The sequence below is a fragment of the Parasteatoda tepidariorum genome, chromosome 12 (genome assembly GCF_982258835.1).
Source record: "Parasteatoda tepidariorum strain Cologne lab strain chromosome 12, Ptep-v5.0, whole genome shotgun sequence".
NCBI lineage: Eukaryota > Metazoa > Arthropoda > Arachnida > Araneae > Theridiidae > Parasteatoda > Parasteatoda tepidariorum.
In genome coordinates, this window is record NC_141766.1 from 33,894,922 (window position 1) to 33,917,714 (window position 22,793).

Consider the following 22,793-nt stretch of genomic DNA (forward strand, 5'->3'; position numbering starts at 1 on the left):
AAATGAAAAGCATTCTAATTTTTTAATATTTAAAAACTTACTCCAATGCTGCATTACCTGGGCTCATAAAACTTTACAAAAACTGAGAATACGGCAGTGATTTTGATAATTTTCATCTCGGAGGAGAAATGTCGTCAAATTGACGACTTCTAAAAAAGTTTAATAACTTTTAAAATATTTAAGTTATTTGTCTGTTCTAAATCACAGATAATTCTTCACGGATATACATAGTTTAAAATCATTGCATTGCTTCAAGTGTAAAGAGCTGAAACTATGATTTTTTTTTTATTTTCCTTGGAGATTAATTCCTATTCGTTGAAAGATATGTTTATTCAGAGAAATACGTTTTTGCGTCTGATTTCGTAGCTTAAAATATAGTCAGCACTAATTATTTAGCATATTTAAAGTCACCTCCTCTAATTATTTAGATTGAGTTCAAGAACGTAAAGATCTGATTACTAGATCAAAAATTGCACAGGGAGGTCCGTTAACCTTATTTTTGCCTATATTAACCTTATTTTTGCTTTATGTGAAGATGAAGATGTTTAAGTTATGAAATATCACAGAAGAACTTACATTTCAATTGTCAACTGATTAAAACAATTCTCCACCCCTAAGTGCAATTTTTTTTTCAATGAAACAAGCATTCAATCTTGTTTTACTCAATTGAATAAAAAACTTTTTCTAAGAAATAATCTTATGCGTTGCAAAAAATGATAGCTTTTCTACTACTTTCGGTAAAAGTTAAATTATTTCCAATAAATAGTATTTTACTCATGATTGATTATTCTTTTCCTTCATCGTAATTTTCATATAAGAAATAAATGCCTTAATAAGCACTGCTGGTAATGATTAGCTAAAAATAGAACGAATGTGAAGACTGTCAAATGCAAATATTTCTTTCACTTTTAATATTTTGTCTTAAACATAACTTTGATTCCGATCTTTATGCAAGAACTGTCTGATTTATATATCTAGTTTCACTTTCCTTAGCTCTGATTGGATAATACTAAACTCGGACATTCTTTTTTATGGCATGTTATTTACTCTATTTAAAATCGCTAGACAACTGTGCATGTAGTTGTATAATCCATAAAAAACATGCGTTCAACTTTTGATCTAAATTTAATTATTTCTATCTTTACAGCTCGAAAATATTGTACTCAATAAGATCAATCAAATATAGGCACAGAAAAAAATTTTAATTTAAAAAAATATATATTTATAAGTAAAAACATCTTTAAAAAAATAGAAGGCTTTCTTAATTTAAAAAAAAACATCGTGTAAATCTAGTTCAATAAGTTTTAAAAGTTTACAATAAATTGTATTGCCGACGTCTTATTTAACAACCTTTACGAATCAGTTTAAATAGTTCAGGGACAATCTGTTTAAAAAAATCAAAATTGAAAACATGATATGCTTTTTCAAAATGCAGAACACAATCATCACAGCAATGCTAGTTAGTGCAAAAAGAAAGTTATCAAATACATAGACGAGTTTCCGGACTTCTTCGATGAAAAAAACAAAATGTCTTAACTTTCTACAGGGTCATCTACTATTTTTGATTTTACTAACGAAACTTACCTCTCCCACAATGGAAATTTGAAAGCGACCTTGATCGATTTTTGAATTATTACAGATAAGAGAAAATGTGACATTTACGAGTTATAGTATTTAAAACAGTAAAAAATAATTTAATTTTTTATTAAATATGGTAAAAAAATGAGCAAAGCAAATTATAAGCTTAAAATATTTTCAAACCATTAAAAAACAGAAATTTACTTGTACGAGTATTAACTGATCAGAATTGAAGAGACCCCAAAATTTTTTTAACTAGATGTAAAAGGATAACTACATCATAAACCATTCCATGAAATCAAATTTTTTTATCATTCTTTTTCTTTATTAAAAAATAAGTAATATTCCAAATAACTTTTAACCTTATTTTATTAAATATGATAAAAAAAATGCGCAAAGCAATCATAAGCTTAAAATATTTTCAAACCATTAAAAAACAGAAATTTACTTGCACGAGTATTAACTGATCAGAATTGAAGAGACCCCAAAATTTTTTTAACTAGATGTAAAAGGATAACTACATCATAAACCGTTTTCACGTACTATAGAATCATAATGGCTCGAGGGCCTCAGATTTATGCTATAAAATGTGGACAGACAATATTTTAAGTTATTATAGATAAGAGAAAATGTGACATTTACGAGTTAAAATATTTAAAACAGTAAAAAATAATTTAATTTTTCATTAAATATCATAAAAAAATGCGCAAAGCAAATTATAAACTTAAAATATTTTCAAGCCATTAAAAAACAGAAATTTACTTGTATTAACTGATCAGAATTGAAGAGACCCCAAATTGTTTTTCATCATAAACCGTTCTATGAAATCAAATTTTTTTATCATTCTTTTTCTTTTTTAAGAAAAAGTAATACTACAATTAACTTTTAACCTTATGATCGGATTTTCACGTACTATAGAATCATAACGGCACGAGGGTCTCAGATTTATCCTATAAAATGTGGACGGACAATATTTTAAGTTACGAAATCAGACACAAAAAAAGAACTTTCTGTGAAAAGAAATAAATATCGCTGGATTCAGATTTTTGACCCCCAGATAGGGTAGCCACAATCTGAAAAATATGATCCCAATAGTGTACCCTGTAAAAAGTTCCGCGCAAGTTTACAGTATTAAGTATCGGTACTTTAGTTAGGTACATCATGAGTAAAGTACGTTTTTAACGTAAGATTTTAACGTTTAATTTTACAGTATGCAAATTTTTACGCGAATTTATACGCAACTTTTACAGAGATATTTTTTTAATTAGAGTAATTCAGCAATTTTATGGTAATTATTACTGTAAAAATTACAGTATATAATATTTTTTGTTTCATAACATGTTCCGGCAAAAATGGATTTGGGTTCCCCTAGGTTTGGGGCTCTTAATGTTAATTTTACTTTTTATGTAATTTAACATATCTCCGGGACTAATGAAGCTAATCAAAATAATTTTGGCAGTTATAAAACATGTTTATTCAAAGATAATTCCTTGTAATATATATATAGAGAAACTATTTTTTATTATTTAATTTACTAATGGTCAACAAAAATTTGAAAAGTAAAATGCACAAATTTTTACACCAGTTTAATCTTCGTAATTTTAAATGACAAAATCCAAAGTTTGAATGAAATCGGTTCAATTTTTCTTGACAAAATAAAATTTAAAAATACTACTTGCATGAGAAAGTGAAATACACATAAAATGAAATTAAAATGAGGGGGCCCAAAATGTCAATCTCTTGCCTAAACTATTGGGGCTAAATTTTCCAGATTGCGGCAATTCTCCATATTTTAAAGAATTCAGAATCTGAATCTGTCGAAAAAACAGTGAGTTAGAGAACGTACGCTTTGTGCTTTTTTGGCAACTTTGCTGCTGCTTCTTTCTGTGAAGTCTGTGGCTTCATGGTAAAGCATCAGACTATAGAGCCAAACTATGGTGATGGGGACAACTTGTATAAAAGTGGTTTTTGTTGAAAAATACATTATAATTTCTTCTTTCTTTTGTTGATGTTATGTTGTTAACGAATCAGTTTCTAGAATTTTCGGATTCTCGAATGTTCTGTTCGAGAAAGTTTGACACAATTGTATATAAGCTTATGTAGCATTCAGTTCAGTTAAATAAAATCTTAAGTTGAGATTAATACTCTTGCGTTCCTTCGCCTTTAGTAACCGCAAACTTATCTACGTGACAATATTACTTTTTTTCTTTTTTACAGTCAGGGATAAGAGTAATCAGAAAGTAAAAAAGAGGAAATCAAAGAAAGAATTTACAATATATATATATATATATAATACAAATCGCGATATTGGATTTTTAAATCGTCTGAATAAGAATCGCAGCATTCAACTTTTCAATCAGATAAATACGAAAATCGATGTTTGATAATAAAATCGCGATTTTAAAAATTCATAAATACAAGACGCAATACTGGATTTTTAAATCATGTAAATAAGTATTACAATTTAAATAGCGTAAATAAGAATCGCAATGCGCAACTTTTAAATCAGGTAAATACGAAAATCAGGTTTTAAATCAGGTTTGGTTTCACGCCAGAAAACAGGAAGCAGTGACGTTTGAATTACGAAAATACGAGCTATCCGGCGAACGGAAAAAAATTACGGAAAATTTTATTTTCTGTGCGTAAAAGCGGAGAAAAAAGTTAAAATAAGTAAAAATGCGGAAGGGTTAGCAGCTAGGACGTAGTTTGAATTCTCTGTTTATCTTTGAAAATCGTAAATAAATATAATTATTTTATTTCAACGACTGAATTTCTAAAAAAAAAAGGGATATTTATAAGAAATTTTTATCGGAGTTTTTGATAAAAAGGTTGAAATTCGAGACAAAAGCGAAAATCCGCTAAAAGACGGAAAAATCTCGTCCCTGTATAAAGATCAACCAGTTTTATCCCAAGGAAATGAATTTTAGAAAAACTTCAGAGGGAGGAATGAGGACTACAATACTTTCGCTCCGCAGAAAATTAAATTCCTCATAAAATATTTTAACTTGTTCTAAAAAAATTTTCCGCGGAAATTAGCGGGAAAAATGGAAAAATCTGAAAAAATGCGGAAATCCGCGGAAGAATCACATCCCAGAAGTAAATCGAAAAGCTGCTTTATTTTATCTTTTGCTTCACTCTCGCTATTGTATAGAATTGCTATTGTATAGAATGTGGTGAAAAAAGGTAAAAGTTTACCAATATCGTTCAAAACAAATGCTTTAAAAAACATCTATTTTATTTCCTTTGTTCCTCCAACCTTACTATATATTTTATGAACAATAGTGATATAATAATAAAGCAATTTATTTTAATTTTTTAAAAAAAAGTAATTAAATACATTTCTTGTTTTCAGCGCAAACTAAAAAATTATTGTTGTTAATTTACGTCGCATTAGAGCTGCACAATGGGCTATTGGCGACGGTCTGGGAAACATCCCGGAGGATGATCCGAAGACATGCCATCACAATTTTGATCCTCTGCAGAGGGGATGGCACCCCCGCTTCGGTAGCCCGACGACCTGCGCGCGAAGTCGAGCACTTTACGGTAGCACAGTTTAACGAGGACCAATACCGCACACCCTCGGTCCCTACGCAGACTGATCCAAGTGGTCACGCACACTGACCATAGCCAAGAATGCTTGACTTCGGTGATCTGCTGGGAACCGTGTCTTAACGATCAGTCCACTGCGGGACAAAAAATTATTGATTTCAAATATATGGGTCTCATTTTTCCTTACACGTATGTTTTCTGAGCCATAGCGAAAGATTGAGGAATATAATTGTATTACGAAAATGCGTGCATACACATTTCGAAATAGATTCTGAAATTTTTATTTTTTCGCATTTCAAAAATTTTTGTCAAGATTGATCTAAGAGCGATGTAAATGACAATATAATCAGTTCGAACAATTATCTTTGCTTGTTAGAAATGTAGAAGCAGTTTACACCCATGTCTAAATTGTCTCCTAAAGAATAATCTTCGAACACGTTTTCAACGGGTGAAATCTTATCATTGACGTGTATTATCATTGACATTCGATTCATGCTTTGCATTGAACTTTTTTTTAAGTTCATAACTAATCTCTTAATCTGATAATTCAGAGAACCTGCAAGTACCTACAAAAACTCGTTAGTACTTATCATTAGATGAAATAAGAAATTAAAGATAAGATTTTTGTAAGAGTTTGAATCAAATAATCTTGAACTTTATCATAACAAGCAGCGTACTATTATAAGCAAACAAAAAAATTATTACAATAATTTTTACAATACAATTATAATTATAAAATATAATTAATTTTACAAAAAGTAATTTTCAAAATATTATTTCATATTATAATTTAAATTTTCTGCAACTATAGTAAAAAATCAATTTAGTTTTGTTTTACCAGACTGTGCATCAGCTAAGGCGGTGTTTGAGGAGTTAAAATCCCTCCTAGAAATCATCTGTAAGAATTAAATCACCTGCCGATGAATCATAAAAGAGTTTTGATTTATAAGAAGCTATTCCATTATAATGTAAAAGGCAAATAAATAACAATAATCCAAAAATAAACAGAATGCAAGTAAATTGAAACGTTTTTCTATCTTGCACTATGAAAAAAAAATGCATATGTTTTCAGCGCTTTTTTCTTCAATTTTAATGTACCAAATCGCTACATATTTCACCTATTAGGAACTGTACGACGATGATTTACCAATTATCCAAAAATACAAAGAACCTTAGTAAATTGTTTTTTAAAAAGTCAGGCTATGAAAAAATTCCAGAAATTAAAACAGTTGAATCTATTATGCACAGTGAAGATGAAAGTCCAAATTTAATTATTTAAATTATAAAAAACTATTAGTTGAAGAGATATGAAGTACCCAAAAGTGTCAAATATTTTAATTGGAAAACGAAGTTTTAAATCATTTCCCAACAAAACTGAAAAATTTAAAACGGTAACAACTTACTTCTGACGTAATAAAGAAATTAAAAGTTTAGCTCTATATCAGACAGTTTCAGTTAGGTGGTCTGCATTTACCTTTTATGCAAGTTCATGCAAATAATCCTATCTGAGATATATTTGTTTTGCAAAAAATAATCCAAATTTAGCGTGCATACAGAAAATAGTGACACTTATACGTCGTAATAAAACACATGTGCTTTGATTTAATTTATTTACTAATTATTATAATTAATATGCAAAATTTATTATTTCGCAAAATATAGAGAAGTATGTAAGCTTTTGCAGCCGAAAAATATTAAATAAACAAGCAGAAGACAGACACCCATGATCAAGAAAAGTAAATCGAGTTTTTAACTTTTTCTGAAATATAGTGTAGAAACATAGATACGTAAATTAATATTAGTTATAAAAAATTCCCCGCAAACCCCCTTTATGCACCTCACAAACCTTTAAAGGTTCGTGAGCCAACAATTGTGAAATTATTAATTCAATTAATAATTCTTATTTTTGCATATTTTTATGTCAAACTATGTATTGAAATATTTTTTGAAATGTTACAAAATTGTATCCAAACTACATTTCTTTTACAAAAAACCCTAGACTTTTTTAAAAAATATCAAAATTTTATGCCATTTTCATAATTAGCATAGAGGGCTGAGGGCACTAGCTACTGATGGATAAAATTTTACTGCAATGTAATCAATAACTATTACAAACTCCCAACAGGTAACATATTATTCATTAAAAAGATCAGTGCGGACTTTAACATATAAACTTAGACATTTAAACTTTAGTTCCTTTCCGATAACCCAAGATTGTGCCCCAAAATTTGCTTTCTAACTAGGTATGTACTTTATTTACGTTGCACAAGAGCTGCACAATGGGCTATCGGCGATGATCTGGGAAACATCCTTGAGGATGAAAAAATGACATGGCATCACAATTTTGATCCACTACAAAGGGGATGGCTCCTTCACTTTGCAAGCCTGATGATTTGCGGGCGAAGTTGAGCACTTTATGGTAGAACAGTTAAACAAGGACCGACACCGCACAACCTCAATCCCTACACAGGCTGATAGAAGTGATCACTCACCCGCTTACTGACCACAGCCAGTGATGCTTGATTCGATGTTTTACTGTGAACCGTATCTTTATGATACTAGTCAGAAATCGGAATTAATCGAGAAAAAAAAGGTGTATTTATTCAGAGAAAATTCGTTTTTGCGTCTGATTTTCTATATTAAAATATTGTCTGTAGTAATTAATTTTATTTTATTTTATAACCGTCGTTGAACAGCCGACCCAAATTCATGGGTTTACGACTACTTACGTTCAACTCCGTAGCCTTGTAATTTTGAACCAATCCAGAAGACAAGGAAACTCTTGGATCAGTACCCCCAGAGGTATTGATTTGTTGTGGGAACATGGAGGACTTTGAGACTCGACAGATTTAACGTGCATCAGTCACCATTTACTACACGGGGAGTCTTCGGCCGGCGAGGATCGAACCCACGACCTCTTGGATATGGGCCCAGCGCCCTACCGACCAGGCTATCCTGGCCCCAAGTAATTAATTAGCATATTTGAGGTCATCCCCTCGAACCATTAAGATTGAATCCTAGAAAGTGAAGATCTGATCATTATATTAAAAGTTATTTAGGCTGGGTTTTATTTTTTAATTTAAGATTATGAGAAAATGATCACTTGAATTTAAATTAAGTACAAATTCTTGCCCAACCTAATTTTAAAACTAGCTTTTTTCAACATCCAAAATTTTAAAATTTGCTTCAAAATTTTCGGGGGAAATAGTCGTGTAAATTTTTATTTTTACAATTTCAATCGTATGCTTGTTCCTGAAAAGTTTCAAACTTTGAAATTCGTTTCTTCTCAGAATTAGTTTTCATGGATATAAACTATTCTTCTCTCTTGGTCTTCATTTATACTATTCTCAGAACTATAATCAAGACTAACCATGGTTATCTACTTTAAAGATTACTAAAAACTATAAATTTGCCTGGTTTGGGAGATTTTTCAAGGAAGGGGCAGTTACCCAATTCCAGGGTTGGAAGTTCAAAATATAAATATTAAGGGCAAGATTGCCTTAAGGACAATTTAAGGATGCTGATTCTCTAACGGGAGCAGTTTGTAATACCAACATGGATTCTCAGATATACAATTGGTAATAGTTTAAGTAGTTCCTGCACTTAAATGAAAAAAAAAAAAAAAACATTTTCAAAAAACTCAGATTTTTTTTAAAGTTATGCAATCTTTTTTTATACAAAAAAAAAAGGGAAAATAGTCTAAATATAAAAAATCGTTAAGTAGTAACAAAATACAAGGATTCTCTTGTGAAAAACAGTAGAGTATGATATAGTGATGAGGAGGGAGTAGAAAGATAAGAACTTTTGATATATTTCTCCCACATCAAATGCTTTTATGCCATCAAATCAAGAGTAATTGTCTCTAATACTAGAAAAAGATTAATATCCTACTTGACGTGCTATGAAGACTTTGACGTTTATTTTGTTATTTACTTTGCTTCATGACATGTGGTGTGCCTCGGCAAACACCCAGTCCCCAAGTATGTACCTCGACAATCCTCCTGACCACTCCAAAACAAACTGAAGTGAGGTAAATCCAGCCAGCATAACCGGTTGTAAACCCCCCTCATACTCACTTCCAAACTGACTCGCGTGGAGAGAGGACGCGTTCCTCAACCCTTCTTTACAATTATCTAATCCTTTACAATGTAAGTTTTCATTATATGTTTTTGTGGTAAATTAAATTTTTCTTTAACTTAAACCTTTCTTTATTCTTATTTATTTTTGTAATTAATTTTTAATTACGCAATTTAAATATAGCATGTTATTAACTTTAAAGCACACACGTGCTATATGACATATAACATAATTTTTGAATTTGAAATTTCTTCAATAATTTTTTTTCTTCCTGTTAACTTCAACAAAAACTTGGAAAAATCACGAACATTTCAGGACATTTGTTGAAATGCTTACTAAGTACACTTTCTTTTTTTTAAGGAATTTAAAAACAACTTTGAGCCCTGCATTTCCTACACCACTGAGTATTTACCTAACCAATAACCTAATATGTGACTAGTATTTTTTTTTTCCATTTAGTTTTAAATATCCTGGCAGATCTTTAGGATATGTGTATAGCTCATAGCATTTTTCACATGCATGATTTAAAATAAAAAATTCAGAATTTTTGGACAAAAAAAAAAAATGAATACACATATTTCACATAGATTACCATTACAATCAAAATGAGTCTACTCCCCACTTATCAAGCTAATTGAACTATTGCAGTTATACATAAATTATAAAATACAGTGTATGGGAAACAGTAAACAGGGTATTCCTGATACTATTTCCCAGGGACATTGTAAAAGTTATGACTTGCCAAAACAAACAACTTTCACCATACAATATGAAATCAGAGAGCAAATAATGAGCAGCAAATGCAATTGAAAACGCTTGGTGAAAATGAATACAATAAAGATAAATAAAAAAAGGATAAAACTTCTTTATTTCAAAATAGTGTTTTAACTTTAACAAGAAGTTCTAAATACTGCACTTAAAGACACTTCAGAATAAAGAGTTTTTAAAAGATATTTAAACTCTTAACAATATAATATACATACTTATTTAATATATACATATATTACAAAATTTTTAAAAAGTACATATATAAAATGTGAACAATTTCTATTAAAATTGTGGAACTTAACACACCACAGATTTAAAAAAATTAAATGCAAAGTCAGGTCATACTTTAAAATTGATGTATGAATGTGTATATGAGAACTTGAGATCGAAAATTTAACAATTATTAAGACATTTTAAAGAATAGTTTATCAGTATTACATTTTTAACCCTCTGAGAGTTAGTCCAGGATTTTTCCAAACTTTCAGTTACGTTTCTTACACCAAAAAACTGGTTTCTTCATGTTATATAATGAGAAAATGAAACATACCAGGAAAATATCTGTATAATTTTACCCAGGGGCTCTACACTTAAAGGAATAATGAATAAAAATAACATATTTGAAATTTTTTTAAAAAAACTTGACACACTATAAGCTTTTAAACAAAAAAAATCAAATAGTAAGTTGTTTGAATTGATATTATAGCTAATATTACTGATAACAGTACCTATATGAGGTAAAAACAGAAAACTTGAAAATAACACTAATAGATTTTAATTATATAGCTAAATTTTTAATACAATTTTAATTATAGAGAAACAAATCACATAGCTTACAAAACATTATAAATCAAAAACATACACTGAAGCAAATGAAATAATAAACTAAAATATGAAATGAAGTGATAAGTAATTACACATGACAAAATTATTAAGCTATGAAATTAAACTAGAAAATTTATTATGGAATGTTATCTAAGCAAAATGCTTATACAATCTTTCATGTGGCCCATAGACTAGCATTAGTGACAAAAATAAACCTACTCCCCACTTATCAAACTGATTGCACAGTGGAATAAATTATGCAATATTATCAATGGGGAATAGTATATAGTTTGTTCCTGACATTCACTGTAAAAGATTATAACAAACTTTCATCATATGAGGTCAGAAAGAAATTTTATAACATAGTTCAACAAAATCATTTACATTTTAAGCAATGGTTTATCAGAGTGAGCTAAAACAATTACATTTTTTTAATAAAGAAAAAAAAACACAGTTAAAATTTTTAAAAAATATTGAACACAGTTCAACATGAACCTTGGTTATTTTGTGACATACATCACATTTTTAAACACTATAACTGCTTTAGTAACAATGCCAGACATGCTATATTGATGCTGAGCTGGTTCCACCTTGGGTTTATTAACAAATTAAGAAAGAAAAGTTTTTCTAAACTTGACCTGCATTTAAAAAAAAAAGGAGAATTGGACAAAAGATTTTATAAGAACACCTTTCAAACTTCAAAAGGAAAAACATAAAAATAAGTATGAAATAAGGAATTTAATTTTCCCTTTTCAACAAAGATATACACCATCAAGCAACACAAATATATATAAAATTCTAATTTTATAAATAGATAAACAATCTAATTGAACAATCAAAACAGTATATAATAACAATAAAACAGCTAGCAATTATTTTAGTAATAAGTAAGTGATGAAAATCATGTAGATATGTGTTTTTGTATTAAGATAGTTATTTTCACCACCCTTACAATTAACACAAGAGAGCACTTATACTGTGATTTCTAGAAATAAAAAGCTTTGGTCATTCATGTAAAAACAGCAGTTTCAGTTCAACAATTTATAACCAACAAGTTTAATACAAGTTTTATTTCCCATATACACAAATGTTTATATTATTTTGTTGTTACAAATCTATAATTTAGATACTATTGTTAAATATGTGCTATTATCCACATTTAAAAAATAGTTACATCAATTTTTAGTAGCAGTTTATAAAACCAACCAATTTATTTTAAACTAGGACAAAGCCGGCACATTATTCAGAATAAAATATAAAAGTAATTAACATACTTATGCATTTAAACAATAATTACTTACTATTAAACAATAATTAAATCACAATTTAAACGATAATTATTCATTAACACACTTCTATCATATTACAATAATTTAAACATAGGGGACAAAGTTACACAAATGTGTACCTAATTATAATTCTTGGCACAGATTTTCAATAAAACATTTTTACAAACAAAACTATTCTAAGATGTTGAAAGATTAACTTAATTAAAAATAATTTTATTGGATCTATAAATAATATTTAAAATACTGAAAATTACTTACATTTTCGAGGACGCAAAGAAGTCGCCATTCCTTCAGAGAGTTTTAGTCATTCAGAGTCCTTCAGAGAGTTTTACAAACAGGGATTATGAAGTCCACATATGTGGACCTACGGAGTGAAGAGGTTAAGTGAAATCTAATAGGATAGTGCTAAAATAAAAACAAGAGTAGTCCTTCAGAGAGTTTTACAAACAGGGATTATGAAGTCCACATATGTGGACCTACGGAGTGAAGAGGTTAAGTGTAATCCAATAGGATAGTGCTAAAATAAAAACAAATAAGAGAGAATAATTAAAATAATAATAATAAGATGACATTACAAGTTAGAATAAATAATTTGATCACATTTTGATACATATAGGCAAAATTACATACACCTTCCTCTTTGGTTTACTTGCAGAATTGTACATACATAAAAGTAGTGATGAGTCACAATTCATTTACTGAAATCACCAAGAACTCCAACTGTTAAAAGCCTCTCCATTTGATATCCATTTACACCAAATTCACTCTCCCTTTAATAAAATGTTCACTAAAAGATAAAAATTCAAATGTGAAAAATGGGGAATAGTTTTTAACTTTACAAAGAGAAAAAAAAACTAAAAAGATTTCAAAAAAGAAAATCTCATTTTCTAAAAATTTTTTCTTGAGGAATCCTTAGTACAAGAAGAACTTGAAAGATCTGTGGTCCATGTTCTAACAATATGGTTATTGTACACATGTTCAATGGTTATATTTTTTTGTATACATGAAAAAAAAGCTCAACAATTGGTTTTCTATAGCTTTTTTGAACTGAGTAAAATTTATTTCAAAGATTGTAAGTTAAATTGACTAAAATCAAGTTAAAAGACATTTTTTAGCACTAATTCATTTTATATGTTTTAGTAGAATGCAATAGAAAAAAATATTAAACTATGAAACATATCTTTTTTATTTAGTATTTAATATGTACTTATTTAATATTTACTCGAAGATTTGAAACATAATTCTCATTTTTACTTAAGAGGATTGTTATCAATCCCAATAAGCCCACAAATTTTCTATAATATAGTAATATTACTTTAATTAAGTTACATATAAGAACTTATTAATTGATTAAGTTACAAATAAGAACTTAAGTTTATTATATGTAACCTACCTCAAGGTTTTTAATTTGATAAATTACGTGCTTATAAGCTTCACACCCAAATTTATATTTGCAAGAATTCTTTTATTTGAACTGTTAGTGTAAAAATAACATTAAGAATCCATAACTCTTGATAAAACTACTGGGGACACCTTTTTTAAATTGCAGTTGCCTAATATATTTTGAAGTTTAGATCAATATCTTTGAATAGTTTCAAAATAAAATATGTTTTGGTGAATGTAAGACATTGTTATGAAGTATTAAGATATTTTTATGAAATATTACATATTGATTCAAAATGATAACATAAAACCATGTACAAACAAATATAGAATCTTAAATTTTCATTAAACTTTTAATTTAAAAAGTATCTTTAAAAAAATTATAGGTGCAAGAAGTGGAACTATTACAAATAAAAATTTTTTTAAAAAGATAGTTAATTATATGAAATTTAAAATAGAAAATGGTAAAAATAAATTTATATATATACAGTTTTGATCATCAGAAGGAAATCTAGGTGAAAAGATAGTAGAAAAATTATGTACAGGCACTGGTATTATATTATATATTTAACAATTGAAAATGTCAGATTCATATACAAAAAAATTATAATTAAAAAATTAACATTCAGCAAACACATTATTGGAAAGCAATAAATAAGAAATGACAGCAAAAGAATATACAATTTTACTTAAAACAGAAACTTTAAAAAGTTTCTAGTATAATTTTGCAAATGAAGCACTTAATTAACTATTCATATTAGTTTGAGATCAATGTATAAAAAAAACTAATAGCAATGTTTCATAAAAAAACTGAAACAATTAGATACTATTTCCACATACCAATATTTAGTTATAACTTATAATCAAGTTCAAGATTTCTATAATCAGATTATTTGAAATCGATGGATTTAATCTCAAAATGAAAATAACATTGCTTAACATTTTTGCACTAAGTTAATTTTGAGGAGAGTCCCTAATTTATCATTTAAAAAATCTATGATATGACTACTGTATTGTTAGTTAGAATGGATAATTTTTAAAAAGGTTAAGAGAAACGAATCAATAATTGTGATATTACAAACTCCGCCCTTAAAGATTTGTTAGTGCAGAAAATTATAGATAAATAAGCATAATAATATATGTATAAGTAAGCAAATTAATCACCATAAAAATTTTATAATGTAAATTGTTAGAATTGACTTTCTTTTTTTATAAAATGACAGAATTACCAAAATGTTTAAAGCAATAAATCTAAGGCAAGACAAAATACCTAAACAGTGTATATAATTAGTTGGCAATCCCTAAGCCTGAACTATCAAATTTTACAATTTTTAACAATATTATTAGCTAAAATAAGAAAATGCTGGATCCATAATATAATTCCTTTATTCTTCAAGTTGATTATTTTAAAACCTAAATTTGCATTAATAGAAAAAGACTCAAATATCAAGTCAAAAAGTTAAAAATTAGGACAGAATATTTCAAATCACAAAAACCATGAATATAAGAACAATTACCAATCTTGCACTGCAACTTTTTTATCTCAAATCTGAGCAATAAAAATATGCAAAAAGTTCTAAATCTGATTTATCTGTAGAAAAAGTTATAATTTTTAGATCTATAGTAAAAGGCAAAATTGTGCAAAAACTATGGCGAATCTAAAGTAGTTGCATTCTCGGTGAAAACAGAGCAATTTAAAAAACCGAGAAAATGAATAAAGTTGTATACTTAGGCAAGTCCGAAATAAAAACATTTCCACCAGCAGTTTCTATTTGAAAGTGCTACTTAAGTTGAAGTTAAGCCCATACTTAAAGAGACTAACTTTAATAGTAATCTAACAGTTGATACAATAGTATAGTAGACAGTTCTTAAAAATACTTAGGATATATATTTTTATTAAAACTGACACTATTGGGTGGACTAACTGACACTATTGTGTGGACTAACTATTTGCGGAAAGCACACTTAAAACAAATGTTTATGCAATGTTTCTATATTTTGATAAAAAATTAAAGTAACTAATTTATTGGAAATAAATAACATTAAAATTACGAGTTATCAATTCATAGTTCTTACAGAGTAATATTGCTCTAAGTTTAAGTTTAGTTAACCAGGATTATCTACATTAATTCAAAATCAGACTTTTTAAAAATGTAACTAATTTCAAAAGTTGCAATGCTTTATCTAAATACAACCTTCCATTTTTCAAAAGTTTAAGTTATAAAAGACAATATATTGTAAAAGAAGGAACAATTAGAATATATCAAAAGAATAAACAAACAAATGAATCAACCATAAATATTTAAAATTTGTCAATAATCCTTTTCAAGAAGTAATCAAAAAAGCAAACTGTTGCCTAATATTAATTACAATAACATTAAAAAAGCAAAACAAAAATTAAAAGAATAATTAAAGCTATAATTAAGGCAAGCAATTAACATAAAAAGATGAAGAATGAAATACTTTTTTTATAGTTTTTTGAAGCCAATATTTCCTATCATCCTACATCTTCAACTATCCAGACTGAAAATAAATTAAACATGAATTTACAGATCAAAAGAATGATTCCAGATGAATAAGGCAAAATAAAAGATAAAATGTATGGGGTAATTGTTCTTAAAAAGAGATAGGTACTTTCTCTACTAAAAGACTTCTAATAGCTATCTCAAGGTTAAGAATATAAAAATATCTTACCATATTAAGTAAGGAACAACTCTTAATGTTAAAATGTACAGTGTGCAAAACTAAAAGAAGAACACATTAACAAGTTTTGATCTAATAATTCTATTTTCACAACCTAGGATTCAATCTTAATGGTTGAAAGGACTAACCTAAAATTAGTTAAATACTTGTGCAGACTATATTTTGAGTTACAAAATCAAACACATAACAAAAATGTACTTTCTTTAAATAAACATTCTTTTTAATTTTTCACTCTAAATCTAGAAAATATAGCTCCAATAGCTTAGGCAGGAGAATGGCCAAAATGGGCTCCTTAATATTGATTACACTTATTGCGTATTTCTCTATATATCTAAAACTAATTTAGATAATTTAATAATTTTTGCAGACAATTATAAAATTTGTTTATTCAAAGATTTCCACATAAGAAATAAATTTTTATAATTATTTTATGATAATTACTTATTTATTTTAATAATAGTTAAATTTTTGAGTTATGAGAGTGATTTAACTGGGTTTCTTGGCTTGCCACAAGTTTTATACAAAAAGCATGAAACTAAAAAATTATGAACAAATTGACTGCGTGTAGTAGGCATGGTTTTATATTGCTGGAGACCGACTTAATGTTAAGCAAATCAAAACTTCAGACATTTACATTGATATGAACATTACTTTAATAATGAATAAGATACAGAGCACAAAGAGCATGACGACATCAAAACAAACACATTAATTCAGAATGACAATGAATATGAGACGATCACAGTAAAATTCTGAATAAACAACAAGCACTTAGGAACGGGAAGTAAAGCAATAGCAACAAGCATTGAAACATTTCTAATTAAATTCTCACATAATTTACATAACGTTGACGCCAACACAATTTTACAAAAAGTAAACTATTATGATTATCTCTGATATAAAAAATATATGTTTCTCCTTAAAGAAAAAATTGTACTTACCAGATAGTTATAAAACAAGAGAATCATTGACAGTGTCAAGCAATAGGGGATCATTAATATGATTTGTAGGATCCATTCCGAATTAGATAACCATAAAGCAATATTTATCTGGTAAAGGTTTCTACAATAAAAATGACATGTTATAAAATATCAGTAAAGATTCTATTTAAAATAAAAACAAAAATAATTTTGTTATACCATCTACTTATTATTAACTAGTGTTGATCAATGAACATTTTATCCTTTTTTAATAACTTTTTGTTCGACAACAAATAATGTGTCAAGTAACAGCAAGATATTTAAACACCCATTTAAACACTGCATCAATTATTTGAAATTAAAAGAGAGGCAAAAAAATTCTACATGTGATGGCCCAGCCTTTAGAATCGCTTGATGAGAAACTGTTGGTTGAGTTGGATTTATGGTTCTTGTAATGACACAAATGAATCTTTAAAGCTTGCGCTGGTGTTTAGAAGACACTCGGAAAAACATTGGCTATAAGACACTGCAAAATTTAATGTCTACTGAATTTGTGTAAAGCTCTGATATGTGCTAAAATTATCCTATTATTTTTTTAAAAATGTAAATTATTTAGTTAATGTCAGAAAATGGAATTTTATGTTTATATTTTGCAGGAATATTATAAGATATAGGGTGACCCGGGGTGATTCATGATCACTTTTTTTCTGGGGTAAATAATGATCACCTAAGTTATATTTAAAAAAAAAATTTTTTTTCAATTTGAGGCACGGACAAGAATGCTTGTACACTTTACTAAAGTATAACTACATTTACTTAATAATAGTTTTTTGTTTAATCTAACAAAATAAGTATCTTTTAAACTGCTTTCTGTATTTTCCATTTCAAAGATGGGTTTCATAATGTGCACATTTCTGCAAAGATCCCCTTCCTTCTCTTAGTAATAAATATTTTGAGTTACTTTCTTTTTCTCTGATATAAAAATAGCGTAAGCTTTTGTTTAACTGTTTCAAATCTACTGTGAACATTATAGTTGATTATAGGACACTATATCAAATGCTTCCCCCTACAGATGGGGTAATTATTGATCACTGGGGTAATTCCTGATCATTGTCTTCTTATAAACAGCATAAAAAATAGCTAATTGTCTTTTCTTAAATAACAGATCATATTTATTAAGCGGAACAACTATAAAATATATTTTAACTGCAATCACAAAATTTTTTTTTAACTGTATACAAGACAAATGTGTTCTGATTTGCACCATTTCTAGTTTGTCTTCCCTTGCTTCGATCTTAATTTTATGTGAGTACATTGTTAGAATAATTTTTAAGTTTATAAATTAGCTTAATAAATATAGTGAGAAATTATAAGCCTAAAATGGATACTTAGCTTCTAGTAAGCAAAATTAGTGAATTTCTTTTAATGATTGAAAATGAAAATTTCAGTGTGAGAGTTGCTGCCAGAGCTGTTGACATACTTTGCCTAACTTTACACTCTTACTTAATGAAGTTAAAAAAATCCAACTAAAGTAACCCATGTGGGAACTCTTTCTTATATTCCAGCAGAACATGAGAATGAGTTGGCTGCTTGCCTCAAACGTATGCCACAATGCAAAGATTTAATCCTTATTTGCGCTAATCTTTATTCCTTTATTTTTAATCTTTAAAAGTGTTCATCTTTATTTCTGCTTTTAAATAAATCTTTTTATTCACTGCTTAAACGTATATTTTGGTTTATTAGTTTGATTTTGATGTCTTATTTGTTAATTACCATTGTATAATTATTTTTAAACAGCCCCTTTACTATAAAAACTGGTGATGAGTAATTACCCTAGAATTGATCGAGAATTACTCCAGAAATGATCAAGAGAGGGAGTAATACCTGATCACTAAAAATTTAAAATCTTTTAAATTCTAATTAGATATTCAAACATAAGAAGGTAGCATAGGACTCATCTCATATAGCCTCAAACTTCCAGTAAATATTAAAATTCCATCTTGAATAGTTTTTTCACAAAATAGATGTTTGCATTTTTTTCATCAGGAATTACCCCAAATCACCCTAGTATTCCAAATAAAGTTTATATCATTTTTTATTACAGTTTATGCTCTTCAGCATTTTTTTTAAATAAAAAACACATGCATTTCACAATAGAATATATGTTCATTGAAAAAAAAGTGGATTGAAGGCAAGAGAGAAAAAATTACTTCTTAACTTTCCTTTTAATCTTAATTTTTTTTCTTCATGCTTTTAAACAGTTTTACAAAAATTACAAATAACTACACATTTAGATTTTCTTTTTGATAATACAAGAATAGTTTTACTGAATTTTTATTCAAGGCAATATTTACAAAATACTGATTCTTTTAGCCAATTTATTAGCTTATAAAAAAATTATTAAATTAGAAAATTTAAACATTCTATTTAATATCTGCAATCCCTGTGGCAGAATTTTTTCGAGCTATCAGCGACAAAACGCTCTGGCACTATTATCGCTCTGCAAGATACTTATAATAATAACGAACATATATGTTACTAATTTAAAATATCAAAAGCGCTGCGCTTACAAAAAAAATTTTTAATTTTTTTTTAAATTGAACTTGTAATAATTTTTTATTCCAATATTATGGGCGATATTCTCACATTTTGTTGGGGGTGGGAGGGGGAAAGCAAAAAGTATTTCCTTCTTCCCATTTGTAAACAATCATCACAATAAAAAAAATAATTAAAAATCATGAAATCCGTAGTAGTAATTTCCAAAAAAAATATTGACAAAAAAATCCGCGAAATCCGAAACGGATTTCTGAAATGGGTGTTTTGTTTTGAGATTAGCTTGTTGCAATAAATGATATCGTATAAAAAAGATTGGGCTTAAAAACTATGAAGAAATCAATAGCAATAACTGAGAAAAATTCGATAGAATTATTGCCTTAAAAAGTAAATACTCAAAAGCACGATTCGAATTTTTCATGTTGTTTGAAAAGCATTGAGATATTAAAAATCCATGTGAAAATCAATAATAAAATAAATAGTAATATAATCAATAATATAAAATCGAAACATTACATCGATTAAGATACATTGTCGTAAAATATTACGTGTACATTTGTGAAGAAAAAAAAATGTTAAAACTCTTCATAAGAAAAATCTTCTTGCAAGAGCTTTGTAACGTTCTGCGAAAATGTTGCCGTGTCGCTGCAATTCTGCCACAGGGTCTACAATGAGCATATTTATTACACAGACTAAAAAAAATTTTATTCTATTTGCTTTGCTGCATAACTATAAATTCTCAATTTAAAAAAAAAATTTACTTACCAACTAGTTACAAAATATACTAGTCATTATCAATAATTGATTCTTTCAATGGGTACATTCTAAGGATAATACTCCCACAATAAAAGATGATCAAATCATTTTCTCATAGATTTTTCGAATGTTCAAAATATCCTGGATATTTATAGCCTAAAAAATAGACACATCACATATAAATAGTTCACAGTTGGATTCAAAAGTTAAAAACACACTATAAATAATTAAGTTTAAATTATATTATCATATTTATATACTTATATCACAGTTTCGATAATATAATAGATTGAAATCAGAGAGAACCCAATATAGGCCTTGAAAGGTTGACAATCGAGGTTGCCAGTTGGAAAATTACGTAGATTTAAGAGTTAATGAGAACACCCTTACTCATTAAATTAAACCTGCATAACAGTCAGGAAAACTTTTTTTTTTGGATTTGCCTTACCATTAGAAAATGATATGTTAGAAAAAAAAACTTAGAATTAAAAGTAAAAAGTTTGTTTCATCATTCATTTAATCTACACTGCGGGAATATTTTGAGAAATATTAACAATGATGCTTTCATTGTTGGATTATGACATATTTCAGATATATTTTTTTATAAAAGCAAAATTATGTTCATGCAAAATTTCTTTTATAAATAAAAAATACATATTTTATTATAAAATTATCTATTATAAATATTTTATTACAAAATTATCCTAAAATATAAAACACCAGGTTTTAAAATATTTTTTTAAATTCACTATGTATTATGTGAATGTTATTTTTTAAAAAATTTGTTTACTTACAAAAAAAAAAAAATTTTTTTTTTTGCTACCCTTATTTTTTTTTTCTCTTTCAAGCATTGTCAAACAATTTTGCTTGGGGCTTTTGTCCCAATTACTCACCTAGACAGGATTATCAACCGGAACCTTTTATTATATGAATTATGCAGTGCTGTAAATAACATCCTCACAACATGCAGGAGCATGAGGTTTGAGGGCCAACTCACCATAAAAAAAATGCTGAGTTAAAACATTTTTTTTAAATATTTTTAATTCACTTTATAAATAATAATAACCCTTAATAAACTTTGAAGATAATTACTACCTATAAGATAATGAGTTATTTTCTCCTACTCTAAAAAAAAGTTTAATTTTCTAATGATAAGTGCATACAGTGTTTAAATTTAGTATCTTAATTTTACCTTTTAATTGCAATTACTTTTTTTAAACCAAAATGAAATTAATGATTATAAATATCTGAATATCTTTTTACCACAGTGTTTTAGTTTCATATTATATTTTTCATTGTAAGCCTATGATAGGGCACATTTACGAATCTTGTAGGATTATGCACCCAAGTCTATGAACAATACTGGAATAATAAGTTGTTTTATTTCATTTAGTCATTAAGTAATTAGTTTATAAATGTAAACAATTACTTTCATTCAACATTTTATGTATTTTTAATTGTTTAATTCTTAAATTAAAATATGCTTATCTTAAAGAAATATTTATTCTTAGTTTTAGATTTGGAAATTTGAAATTATTGTACAACACTGGTGAAAGGGATGAATAAGGCAAAAAATCTTGATAACTCCTGGCCTACAAAGCAGGGTAATTACTGAATATAGAGTAATACATATTAAAGCAATTAATAACATAATGATAGAAAGTTATATTTACAACTCAAGAAATAATCAATGGTATTTGCTTTTCTTTGATGCAGGATGTTCCAAAATCCAGCTAACAAATTTAGAGGGTTGATAAGAGACAACAAGAGAATGAAACTTGACCAATGCGTCCAGTGGTATCTCATATTTGTTATCATGGTAATTTTACCATCAAAGTAGTGAAAAGTCTTCGGGTTCAGGAACCACTGGACGCTCTGCTTAACATAAAACATAAGGGTCACAAACCATGCTGGGAGGATGAAAATAACAAAATTTCAGTTGGCAGGACAGGTACACTGCCGTGCAATTAAAAAAACAACGCAAGTGCTACAGGATTTATTTCGAGGAAAGTAGCTGGTAGCTGAAACTGATAAAACAAAATTTGTGATTTTTTTCTTATTTTTCGCATTATGTAGCTTACCATAGAAAGATGCCAAATATATAAAAATCTCATTTTCTTTCGCTTACGTTGATTTTTTAATTGCATAGCGGTACAGGCATGAAAATATCCCCTAAAATATTTATTCATCAAAAGGATGTTTGATATTCCAATGATGACAGGTTTTTCTTTTCTTTATGCCTCGTATTTGCTTTGAAAATAGAATATTGGGGATATTTCCTTTAAAAAAAAGCATAAAGGTCAAACATAAACTAGTAAAATTAAAGAAAGCGGGTTGAGAAAACGAAAGAAGAGCGAAGTTGTAACAGGGAGAATATTTTAATATGGCTTTGGCT

General features: G+C 27.8%; 1 long non-coding RNA gene across 5 annotated transcripts; it reads right to left on the reverse strand.

Annotated features, from left to right (window-relative positions):
• Nucleotides 1-10,053: 10,053 nt before the first annotated feature.
• LOC107438956 (uncharacterized) lies at nt 10,054-22,793 on the reverse strand. Of its 5 annotated transcripts, none has more exons than XR_015430704.1 (6): nt 22,072-22,793; nt 20,408-20,554; nt 17,111-17,231; nt 15,930-15,989; nt 12,342-12,870; nt 10,054-11,432 (listed from the first exon to the last, which is right to left on the reverse strand). It is a non-coding gene; the product is annotated as an uncharacterized LOC107438956 (long non-coding RNA). The 5 variants fall into 5 exon arrangements; XR_015430705.1 differs by having other exon boundaries at nt 10,054-12,870; nt 22,072-22,308; nt 22,480-22,792; XR_015430703.1 differs by having other exon boundaries at nt 10,054-12,600; nt 12,714-12,870; nt 22,072-22,792.